This window comes from Cornus florida, unplaced genomic scaffold (assembly GCF_030987335.1).
Source record: "Cornus florida cultivar Cherokee Brave unplaced genomic scaffold, ASM3098733v1 CherokeeBrave_3.0.0_Hap2_Chr06, whole genome shotgun sequence".
Classification (NCBI taxonomy): Eukaryota; Viridiplantae; Streptophyta; class Magnoliopsida; order Cornales; family Cornaceae; genus Cornus; species Cornus florida.
In genome coordinates this window covers 32,702,213-32,714,398 of record NW_026775576.1, presented here as the reverse complement: position 1 = coordinate 32,714,398, position 12,186 = coordinate 32,702,213, and positions in this window count along the sequence as shown.

Here is a 12,186-nt window from a genome sequence, read left to right as displayed (position 1 = left end):
ATCAAAGAATGAATGACCTTTCACATCCTCAAATGTATGATTCCCAAGTTGGCTTTCATTATCCTCAAGTACTTTCTAGTAATTCTACATTTGAAGATAAGGTTTTGATGGAGTTAGCCCTTGAGGGTTGGAGAAGCACTACCATGAGTGGCTAGACATCCTCTTGGGGCTAGAGTTAGCCCCAAGCATGCTTTCTACATCTTGATTTTGTGTATAATTGAGGGATTAGTGTTGTAATACATGTTTTGGCACTTTTATATATATAGATCTTGTTTATTTAATGATTTATGTAGTTTAATGCTTCCAATTGATCATTTCATTCTATCCATATGTCTATATATGCTAGAATAGATGTTCATGTGTTTGTCTCTATTTCTTGTGTTATTGATGCATGTCTATGTGTATTAATGGCATAGATCTAGAGATTGTCAAAACATAGTGCTTAAAGGAATGCTCTTGTAATTTTCTAGATGGTTCATGCTCATTTCTTGATGGATTGTGCCTCTCCCTTAGCTTAATTAGTTTAATTTCATGTCATTAGCTTAATTATAGTGTAGTGGTAGCATAGTTGTTAGATGGGAGGACAATCTATGTTTGTTGTTTGATATTCCATACTTTTGAATGCAAGTAGCATATATCTCTAACCTTGTGGTGTATTTGGCTTATGAGCTTAATGAAAGGATTAATGACTTGCTAAATATATTGTGCTTTTCACATGCTATTTAGACAATATATACTTAATTGCTAGATATATTGTGTTTTTCACATATTGATTCGACAATGTATGCTTAATTGGTAACCCTTGCTAGTTAAATCAACCAAACACACACACATCATTATTGCAACACACATTTCCCTCATTAGTCACTAGTTAAGGGTGTAGAAAAGCATTGTTTGGTGGTGACCTCTAAACCCCAAGATCTCTCTCTCTCTTACTTACTCTTTATTGCATTCAATTATTTAGTTTAATTTGCTCTCTAGTTTAATTAACCAACCAACCATTTGTTTGATCACTCAACCTACTAACCCTAATAGTGATTTCACAACCAAATTCGACTCCAATCCCTTGGGACGATCCCTACTCGCCCTAACTATATTTTTAGTGAAGGTAGTAGTGGCTTCTATAAATGTAAAACTTGGCCCTCGCCTTAATGCACACTCTTAAGCTTATGGTAGGACGACGACAACCAAGGTCGAGCATTAGGTCAATGACTTCCAAACCGGACGGCTTTAGGGCATTAGTTGTTTAAACACCCCTAAGGAATTACAAGCTCAAATCAACTAGGTTACAAATCAAAATAACCTCCATCTAATCATTTCCCACTTCTCACCTTTTGGGAGAAATCTTCAATTTTTATTTGCTTTTGGAACAAAATTTTTTTTTTTAGTCAAGTTATTAACCTAGAGTTTGGGCCTTTCACCTTTCGGTGCGAGAAATTCAATGCTTGATAGAGCTAAAATCCCGACTACTCAATAAAAAGGGTTTGTTATCCACCTTTATCAAGAATGGAAGCTTTCAATGCACTATTAGTTTAATTGGGATATAACCAAATCAATAATCAACAAAGCACGTACCCCACAAATGAATGCTAGTGTGCGCCTATGCTAGTGTAGAATCTTAGAGTGAATCTCAACACAATCACAAAATCAAGATGATGTGGACCACAAAAGCTAGCATGATATCAATTTTTCGAAAAATTCACTCCTAAATGGCATTTACAAGGCATACAAGGAGTATTGGACACTCAAGTCAAGCAATTCTTAAATTTTAAGCAATATAGTCGTCAAAAGATCAAAATCATAGCTAGCCATGGACCAATTATAGAAAAATCCCTCAAATACACAAGTCATATTCAAAATCTTGAATTGAATGCAAAGAACACACGTTACCCCCAAACTTAAATGATACAGTGTCCTCAATGTACAAAGAGAAAATAGAAAGAGGAAAGAGTATACTAGTGCAGGTATGGCAAAGAATAGCCGGAATATAAGTATCCGTAGTGGGTGGTGCAACCCCCCCAAACTTGGGATTAACTGTGGTCCTGAAAAGATGGCACTTGGATAAAACCTCATCAGATAACAAAGAGGATAATAATGGTGCACAGTAGACAAACAAGTGTAAGTGGGATAGTAAATGAAATAAAGAGAGAGAGGAATAAGGGTGGTCTTGAAAAATTTAGGCAGCACTTTCTCACTGAAGTCACTAGGATGCACCTGATAATGGAGTTAATGAACAATAAATATATTAATAAAGAAGCTAACATCTAAAATATCATGCATAAAAATAAGATAAAAATAGTATAATGTACATCACAATAACCGGGCCAACAAACTGGCTGCAAAAATAGAGTAACAGTATCAAAGTATCAGTTAAAAAACACATATATATAATAATGAGAGAAAGAGGGAGGTTAGGCAGATGAAGTCGGTCTAGCAGGGCGTGAACCCTGGATATCTCTGGAAAGACTCTGCAGCGCAGTCAAATCAGTGTTGAGAGAAGCCACATCCACATAGGGAACCTTAAAGTGGCTCTATTTCATTATATTCCATCCATATCCCAATTCCAGTGGAGAGAGATGACCACATCCTCCAATGACTGGATACACTCTCCTAAGCTGGGTGTCTGAGGTGGAGCGTCAAGAATAACGGGATCAGGTAACTGGTGCTCATCCTAACTCTGCTACTGAAAATGAAGTGGTGACCCCACTGGAGAGTGATGTGGTGACTATTCTGGAGGCTCCTGCTCTAAGTTAATGTCCATGAAAGCGCCCTCTACCGCCGGTGCGTCTGTCGGATCCTCTGCTACTACTGTTGTTGCCTCTTTCTTTACCTCCTCTGCCGCCAAGACTGCCTCCTCCTTTAGACTCTTGATAAGAGCATTGTAGCTCTTATTCCAGTCCTTCTTGCCAAACTGGCAAGCCCCAGTCTCTGGATGCTTCTGTTGATGAAAAAGATAATGTTGGTCCCAGAGAAGCTGAGTAATCAAGTGTGTGAAGGGGAGGAACTTAGCCCGCATGGGCTCGCTTTTACTGATGTAGTCTGTGTAAAGCTTCATCATTACACTCTAGTAGAGTGCAGGAACTGAGAACCAATAGCCAGTGTAGAAACCATACAGGGCTGCCAAGAAATCTGCCCACCTCTGAATCTTATGCCCCGCCATAAAAACATTTCGGTATAAAACCGAATCAAAGAACCATAAGGTGTCAAGCAAGTAGGTCCTGATAGCACAAGTGTCTCCGGTACTGGCAGGACCAGTAAGAGCTGTGGCCATGTCTACATTTGAGGGCCTATGAAGAATAGGGTAGTCTACACCTGGAGGGCAGACATGTGGGCACTGGGAGGCTGTAGCTAATGTCTCAACTATGACGCGGATGACATGCCCATCTATAAAAGTTCACAACTTGGCCAAATTACTCGGGGCCGGCTGGAGGTTCTGGTAGAACAACCGGATAAGCCTCGGGCAAACATGATTGGCCACTGAGGCCAAGATAGGAGAGATGTTGCAGCGGTAGATCTTGTCATAGACCCACTTGGTCGTGATCGATCGGGTAAAGAATGTCTCATCAAAAACTAACTCATGCACCACTAAAAGGCACAAATATTTATCCTCAACCCTATCACGAACCATGCCGGGCTGTGCCAATGGTGGTGGTAGAATGGGTGAAGGAGGTGGCATGTGCTCGGCCTCCTGAGATGACGAAGATGAAGAGACAGATACAGAAGAGGAGGAACACTTGGACTGAGCAGGAGCTGGTTCCTCAGGCTCTTCTACTCACTGTCAGACCTAGCAGTCATATGTTCGGTGGGTCGTGGTCTTAAACCGAGTCATGGTCGGCAAAAAGAAAGAAACACTTGCAATTGAAGTCAGTAATAGAAACAATATATAAGATACAAAATTGAAAGCACAACAGATAGAAAATGCTTGTCAGATGAAGATAGACAACTCAGAATATAAGCACATGAACCTACCTGTGCAAGTGGTTATGTAGCCAAGTAAGATAGTGAATGGTCAAATATGTGAAACATGCTAGACATGACAAGTATGGAATGCAACCAATGTGGAAAACACAAGCATTAGGCATAAATTTAACAGTATAGACACAAATGAGGGTGTAGGGGCATCAATATGCAAAAATAGTGAAGTTTGATTGATTATAGAAAAATACGATCGATCCAAGTTAGATCGATCATGACATGTATTGGATCGATCGTTCTCTGATTGATCAGAGCATTGGTGTGATCGATCGAACCTACTGTGAAATGAAAAGTCTCTCGTTCGTGACGTGGACGACACGGGTCAAGTTCAAATGGTCACTTCATAACCCCTTATACACCTCAACAATTCAATTTTGGTCACTTAAGTCAGCACGTGACCCCTGAAATCTCATTCGGAAACAAAATATATATATATATATATACATATACTTGTAAGCTGAAATATGAAAGCAAAATCAAACATGGAGGCTCAACATCTAAACATGGCAACTTAAAAATATTTGATTCAACTTCGAAAATGGAAATGAAATGAAAAACTTATTAAAAAACGAATGAAAGAAGAGAACCGAGAGAGAGAAGAGAAAATCGAGAGCGGGGAAGAAAGCTTTGAAGCTTGAAAGTTCACCGGAGGTTTGCCGGAGGTGGGGAAGACAAAAGGAAGATGCCGGGAGAGAGAAAGGGCTTTAGATCAATGTGGAAATCGAAATGACCCTTGGGTCATATTTTTAAAAACTATTCCTGACATGTTCAATCGATCTTATGGGTTAATGGATCGATCGAACATTAATCGATCATGAGGGTGCTCAGATCGATCGAACCCACAAAACGACTAATTTTTTTTTGAATTTTTTTGATTTTTTGGAAATTTAAAATATTTTTGGATTTTTTTGATTTTTTTTTTTAAATTGAACTTTGAAATTTGAAATTTAAAAAGTCAAAGTCAAATGGAAGCACACAGATCTATCAAAGATTGATCGATCGAAACTCGATCAATCCAATAGGTGAAAACCTACAAAAATCTTCGAACGATACACAGAGAAGTGATTTTTCAGAGTTTTAAAATTTTTTCTAAGTATAGAACTGTGATCAATGTAAGGGAAAATTGGATCGATCGAGGAATTCTTGGATCGATCTGATAGAAAGTTTGCACGATACATAAAGAGGTGAAATATACAGAGAATTTTTGCATGATGGAACTGAGAGTTGGGAATATGCAGAGATGGTGTTCGATCAATCGAATTTCTTTTGTGATCGATCGAACAGGCACTAAATGCCTAATTCAAAGATGAAAGCATATGCATTCCCTATCAAAGTCCCAAACAATGTGTATGATCCCAGAATATATCTGGACGACACAAGAAATGAAAGTAAAATAGAAATGAGGGAAGAATAGGGTTGAAAACCTTACGAATCACTAGTGTTTAACGTCTCTAACAAGACGTTGGGCTCTTTTGGCCCAGATTGAAAATCTTGTTGTGCGTCCCCTCCCTAATGGGGCAAAAATAACTTTGAACCCCACCCAACAAATTATTCCCTAAGGAAGTCATTGGATTTGATTCAAGTGGAATTGATGGTCCTTGATCAAACAAATCTTTGGGCTTCCATGCCCTTTCAACACTTGGTTTGAACATAACAACTTTTGAAACCCTTTTTGAAGATAACCCCTTTGAAGTTTTATCATTAAGTAGAGACTCAAATTTTCCAAATTCATTTTCAAGGCATTTTTCAACAACATAAACCTCTTCATGCTTGTCCAAAGAATTGGGGGTTGGATTGAATATATTCAACTTCACCTTCATATGCCCAAATGAAATTTTCATTATCCCCATCCTACAATTTATGTTGGCATTAGCAGTTGCCAAGAAGGGACGGCCAAGGATAACAAGAATTTGGCTCTTGAGATTTGCGACCGGTTCTGTGTCTATGACTACAAAATCGACCGGGAAGAAGAATTTATTAATTTTGATCAACACATCCTCAATAATACCCTGGGGTTTTTTGATAGATCGGTTGGCTAGTTGCAACACTACCGACATCGGCTTTAAGAGCGACTGACAAGAGCGCCAGGTAGTATAGTGGAGGCTTTTAATGCATAGCGCGACGCGAGAACGGAAGTTGAATTACCAATATCAAACTAAGAAATGGTCCCACTTTCTTCAATGTTTGGGGAAATGGAACATATTTTGGATGAGTTTTTCTGAAAGCTATAAGGAAGAGTGGCATATAAAAATAAAACCTAACAACAAAAGGGTCGGGTATTAGAATGATAAAATAGCTAAAGCAAGCACATAAATAATCAATCAATAATCTCCACGGCAGGGTCATGGCCCTTGGGAGGTGAAGGTGGTGGAACATTGGACTTCTTGCGCTGTTCTGGAAAGACAAATCTAGGAGGAATGATCTGAATGCGCTCGGCCACCAATCTCAGAAAGTCCTTTATAATTTCGGCATTTGCATTGTGAACAGCTAATCGGCGATCAATAAGATCATAAGTCTCCATAGCTTGCTGAATAATGATGTTTAAGTCGGATGACTAATCATATGAGTGAGTGAGAAACGATGTCACAGCGCTATCAGCTCTAGTCTCAAGAGCTGCGACTCGATCAGCCAAGGCTTGGATAGCTACCATGGTCTCGGTATGCTGGTCATGAAGGAGTTGAGTGACATCAGGAGGAGCAAGGGGATGATTTTGAGGCTCTTCAGGATTCTCAGGAAAGAGAGTATCAAGATTGGCAAAGTCAAAGGGATTGTCCTGGAAGATGTCAACCTCGGGTTGAGGAGGTGCTTCCGCGGGTGTAGAAACTTTAGGAAATCTTTCCCAAATACCATTTACTTTGTGGCAGTGCATATTTTTCAAGATTTTTGGAGTGAGCTTGTCTTCCCAAGTTGGATCTTTTTTTGGTAATTTTTGAATCAAGAGGAATTTGAAAGTGTTTGAAAATCCGAGTGAGTACCATCCCGTATGGCAGGGAGGCTAATTTGACAATTTTGTCAGGGGCAGAGGGAGTGTCATCAGGAGTAGGAAGAAATTAGAGAAGGTGTTAAACAATGATGTATCCCAAATTCAGCTTTTTCCTAATTGTGATACACCAGATTAGGAAGAGATCAAGGTGAGACACATGAGTTCTGCCACTGCCTTGGGGAGTGATGCAGTAGAACAATGCATTATGGATAATTCTGGCTTCAAATGTAAGGTCAGAGGTGGTACTAGAAATGCTTTGATGTGGAAGAAATTTTGAGTTAAGTGCATAACAGCCATCATTTCACTCAATTTCAGATATGTGAGTATAAATCTTCTTGCCTTTGTTTTCTAGACCTAGAATTGAATTTAAGGTTTTGTAGTTGAATTTGATGTTCACTTCGTTGACATTGGAATGGAAATACCCATTTTTGTGAGTCAGATGAGTGTACAAGACTTGAATGAGTGTAAGGTAGTATGGTTCTTCAATTCCGATGAAGGAATCCCATCCTATGGCTTGAAATTTTGCGAAGAAAGATAGTTGTTCTCTTATGCAAAAATCTACTTCGAAAATCCTACTCTGAGCAATACCTCTATTGCGGAACTAAGAGTCGAAAAGAGATTTCATCTTCTCAGTGAGATAGTTTGCGGCGAGGACAAGAGGATTAGTTTGAGAAATACCTTCTTAAATCTCAGTTCTCTATCTTTTTCTGAGTTGGGTTGATGGAGGAGATAGATTGTATTCCTCTCCTGAAGAAGAGGGCTCTTCGATGAAAAAGGATACGGAAGTTTGAAAAGCCCCTCTGCCGGAACTACCACGGCCATTGTGACCACCTCGGATAGGGGTATTATTGGGATGAAGACTACCACCTTGAACACGAACCATGGAGGGATGGGTTGAGGTTTGAGGAAGAAGATGATGATATAATCAGGTGAAAGAAAGATGTACTAGAGTAGGACGCTTGAAAGTGACATGAGAGTATTTATAGTAGTAAGAACAACTGACCGGTTAGGAGGTGGAAGTACTCGAGTACTTCAGATCTTGATCGTAAGTAACTGGTTAGAAACCTCTTGGTAACCGGTTAGATGAATTAAAGGATTTAAAGTTTAAGTGCATGTAACCGGTTAAATGATAGTATTTGATCAGTTAGTTCAGATCTAGATTTTTTGTAACCGGTTAGATTGTGTTAACTATTCGGTTAGAAGAGAAACGATTTTAAAGATGATGTTATTGGACTTAGTACATCCTATTGATTAGAAAATTTTGAATGATAACAAATCTCTATATGCTTGGTTCGGGAATGCTGAATGGGATTTTTGGAAATGCAAATTGCACTCGTATTGTCGCATTTAATTGGAATGTGGTCAAAGTAAATACCATAGTCTTCAAGTTACTGCTTGATGTAAAGAGCTTGAGCATAACTGCTTCCAGCAGCAACATATTTGGCTTCCACCGTGGACAAAGCGACGGAGTTCTGTTTCTTACATAACCACGAGACAAGTGAATGACCAAGAAAATGACAAGTGCCACTAGTACTTTTTCTATCAATTTTACAACCGGCAAAGTCTGCATCCGAATAGCTTATGAGATCAAAGGAGGTATGATTAGGAAACCATAGGCCTAAATTAATAGTGCCACATAGATAACAAAAAATTCTTTTAACGACACATAAATGAGATTCTTTAGGGCAAAATTGAAATCTATCACATAAGCATACGCTAAACATTATATCTGGTCTACTTGCAGTCAAATATAAAAGACTACCAATCATGCATCTATACTTTTTGATATCCACATCTTTGCCTTTCTTATCTTTATCAAGTTTCAAAGATGAGCTCATGGGAGTTTTGGCATGTTTGACTTCCTCCAAGCCAAATTTCTTTAGCAAATCTTTAACATACTTGGATTGACAAATGAAAATGCCATTAAGAGCTTGTTTGATTTGCAACCCTAGGAAGAAGGTAAGTTCACCCACCATGCTCAATTCAAATTCATTTTGCATGCTAGAGGTACACTTTTCACAAAGTGCATTATTGGATAATCCAAAAATAATATCATCAACGTATATTTGAATAATCAATAAGTTGCCATCAATGGTTTTAAGAAAAAGAGTACTGTCAATTTTTCCTCTAATAAAACCATTTTCAAGTAGAAATCCACTTAACCTTTCATACCAAGCTCTTGGAGCTTTTTTCAAACCATACAATGCTTTTTGACAATTTGAAAACATAGGTTGGACAATCATAGCTTTCAAATCCCAGTGGTTATTCTACATACACTTCTTCTTCAATGAAGCCACTCAAGAAAGCACTTTTTACATCCATATGATATAACTTAAAGTTTTTATGGGATGCAAATGCAAGAAGCATTCTAATGGCTTTAAGCCTAGTTACAAGAGCAAAGGTTTCATCATAGTCAATTCCCTCTTCTTGATTATATCCTTGAGCAACAAGCCTAGCCTTGTTTCTCACAATTGGTCCTGATTCATCCTTTTTATTCCTAAAGACCCATTTTGTGCCAATGATAGTCTTATCTTTAGGTCTTGGAACCAATTTCCAAACTTTATTTATTTCAAATTAGTTAAGTTCTTCTTGCATGGCCAAGATCCAAGACTCATTATTTTCAGCTTCATGAATATTTTTTTGTTCAATTTAGGAAACAAAAGCCACATAATTGCAAATATCATTTATTTAAGATCTAATGATAACTCCTTTGGATGGATCGCCAATAATTTGATTTATTGGATGATTAGCCACTTGCTTCCAAGTCTTAGGAAGAGTGTCATTATGGGAGTGACTTTCCTTTGGATCATCTTTGGAGAGATCATCAAGAGATGGTTTCTTTAGATCAAGATTCTTAATATTCTTTTCAATCTCAATCACATCATTATTATCATCCAATGAACGTGTAGGAGGGGGCAATTGTGACTCATCAAAAACAACATGTATAGATTCCACAACAACGAGTGTTCTTTGATTGAACACTCTAAATGCTTTGCTACGAGAGGAATATCCTAGGAAAATACTTTCATCCGATTTAGGTTCAAATTTCCCTAGATTATCTTTGTCATTCAATACAAAGCATTTACACTCGAAAACTTTAAAATAACCAATGTTTGGCTTCCTTTTGTTCCAAAGTTCATAAGGAGTTTTGTTGAGAAGTTTTCTAATGATTACTCTATTTATGACATAGCGTGAGGTACTAACGGCTTCGGCCCATAAAGATCTAGGAGACTTATGGTCATTCAACATAGTCCTAACCATTTCTTGGAGAGACCTATTTTTCTTTTCAACAACTCCATTTTGTTGAGAAGATCTAGGAGCTGAAAGATTATGATTATATCCATTTTCATCACAAAATCTTTCAACGTCTTGGTTTTTAAATTCTCTACCTCTATCACTTCTAATGGTTTTAATCTTACACTCTTTTTCATTCTCAACTCTTTTGCAAAATTTAGAGAAAATTGTATAAGTCTCATTTTTGTGTGTAAGGAAAAATACCCAAGAGAATCTAGAGTAGTCATCAACAATGATAAAAGCATAGAGTTTTCCACCAAGACTAGCTACTCTCTCCGGACTAAATTAGTCCATATGAATTAATTCAAGTGGTCTTGTAGTTATTATGTCCTTTTTTCTTTTGAATGATGACTTGATTTGCTTGCCTATTTGGCATATACTACAAGTTTTATCTTTGGAAAAGTTAGTCTTTGGGAGGCCTTTGACTAACTCATTCTTAGATAATTTTGAAATCAATTCCATGCTAGCATGACCTAACCTTCTATGCCACAACCAACTATTTTCATTTGAAGATACAAGGCACTTAACATCTTGATCATGCAATTCACATAAAAGTAAGGTATACACATTACCATTTCTAAGAGCATGAAACACTTCATTATTATTCCTTTTAATGATGCATTTATCTGATTTAAATAGCACATCATATCCTTTATCATATAGTTAACTAATGCTGAGTAAGTTATGTTTTAAACCTTTCAAAAGTAACACATCATCACTAGATAGGGAAGAAAATATACTAATAGATCCAATCCCAATGACCTTGCCTTTTGAGTTGTTTCCAAACGTGACGCTTCCTCTTTTGTAAGGTTTGATAGAGAAAAATTTTGATCGATCTTCTGTCATATGTCTTGAGCATCCACTATCAAGGAACCATTTGTCCTTGAATGAAGATGAAGTTTTTAAGCAAATCTACAAAAGGAATTTAAGTAATCTTCTTTTGGTACCCACATTTTCTTGGGTCCATGAGAGTTAGGAAGAGGCACATATATTCCTTTAATAGCCCAAATTTCTTTTTTTTTATGCATGGCCTAATAGGACAATGATTAATCTTATGTCCTAGCCTTTTATAATAATTGTATTTTGGGTATAGAGAGGAATTTTTAACAAAGTAGTCATTCAAAGGTCTTTTTCAATAAATAAGAATCTTTGTTGTGGGGATTATATCCAAGCCCATCCTTAGCATAAGCATTTCTTTGCTTACCAAGCATAAGACTTAAATTCTCTCTACCTTTTGTGAACTTAGCTAAGATCTCAATTGGATCCTCAATTATGACTTTCAAGGACTCATTTTCTGAAACTAAATCAATAGATGCCAATTCTTTAGCTAATTCACATTCTTTTTTCTTTTTCAAGGCTTCAATTTCAAGAAGAAATTTTTCAAGCTTTTGAGAAATAATATAATTTTCTCTTTTAAGATTAGCACACTTTTGAACCATCTTGCCTAATTCGTTATGTAATTTTTTAAAAGCATCAAGCAAGTAATTGTAGGCATCAACCAATTCATCATAAGTAGTTTCTAAATCAAATGAGTCCTGATTAGAGTTTACCTTATCTTCGTTAGCCATGAGACAAAGATTGACCAATTCATTGAGTTCATCATCACTTTCGGATCCATTTGAATCACCATCCTCCCATGTAGCACGCATGGCTTGGGCTTTCTTTTTCCGTTCCTTTTCATTTTTGTAAGTATAGCAATCCGATTTGAAGTGCCCTGGCTTTCCACAATGAAAGCAAGTAGGTGTTTCTTTTTTTCCTTGCTCACTTGTCAAACCATTTCTTTTGAGGTTGTTACTCTTTTGATACTTCTTCATTTGAAGAAATCTTCTCACAGTTTTGGTGATGAGTGTAATTTCTTCTTCTTCTTCATTATCAAGAGCATTCTCTATTTCAATCTCTTTGGTAGTGGCTTGAAGAGCTAGATCTTTCTTGTA